Source organism: Echinops telfairi, unplaced genomic scaffold (assembly GCF_000313985.2).
Source record: "Echinops telfairi isolate 266 unplaced genomic scaffold, ASM31398v2 ScPeMD7_7477;HRSCAF=8515, whole genome shotgun sequence".
Lineage (NCBI taxonomy): Eukaryota > Metazoa > Chordata > Mammalia > Afrosoricida > Tenrecidae > Echinops > Echinops telfairi.
The window spans coordinates 178,015-178,847 of NW_022111381.1; positions in this window are offsets into that span (position 1 = coordinate 178,015).

Here is an 833-nt window from a genome sequence, read left to right on the forward strand (position 1 = left end):
AAAAAACTAGGCAGAGCATATCATTTGAATGATTCTCATGGGTTGGCCATAGAATGAGTTGACTGATAATGTCATCCAAAGATCCTCAGTGATTATGTTCAATGTCAATAGTTTAATTCCATATCAATACATAGGCAATATGTATATGATCAATATACATATTCCTAATCTCCTGCCCAATGTTGAAGTCAGAAACAGAGTTTATCTATAACTTCTACGATTTCAAATTTCCACTTTTCCAATGAACTGAATCAGTATTATACAGGCTTCTACAATTCCAGTAGAAAATATATGAAAGGATAAAACAAATCAAATCACCTGAGCCTTGGTCATTTTCTTTGGTCCTGAGGACACTGCCAGCAACTAGGAAGCTCTGTTTGTCTTATCTGGATCAGCTCAAATGATGTTCACAAATTTCAATCTCTCATGGGGACATCCCAGAAATAATTCCCAAACCAGGCACTTCTTCCTCTTTCTTCTGCGCTACAGTTCACACACAATTTGCAGGCTGATGAGAGAATACAATATGAGTAATACATAACCTTTGAGTCCAGATGCTGTTACTCTTCTGTCCCTCTTCTTTCACAAAGTCCCCAATACTTTTAACAGTACCCTTATTCAGTGATGGAAAACATGCTTATGCCATGACCAATAAATATAAACCTCTTAATTTTCAGACATGTGAGTAAAAGATGAGTTTATAAGAGATTGGACAATCAAATATACATGCCAAAAGGAAGAAACAAAGAAGCTGGATCCCTAACTCACAGCATACATCAATTCCTTACTGGGTGACTCACAAGGAGAATGACAAATCAATGAACTTTGAAGAC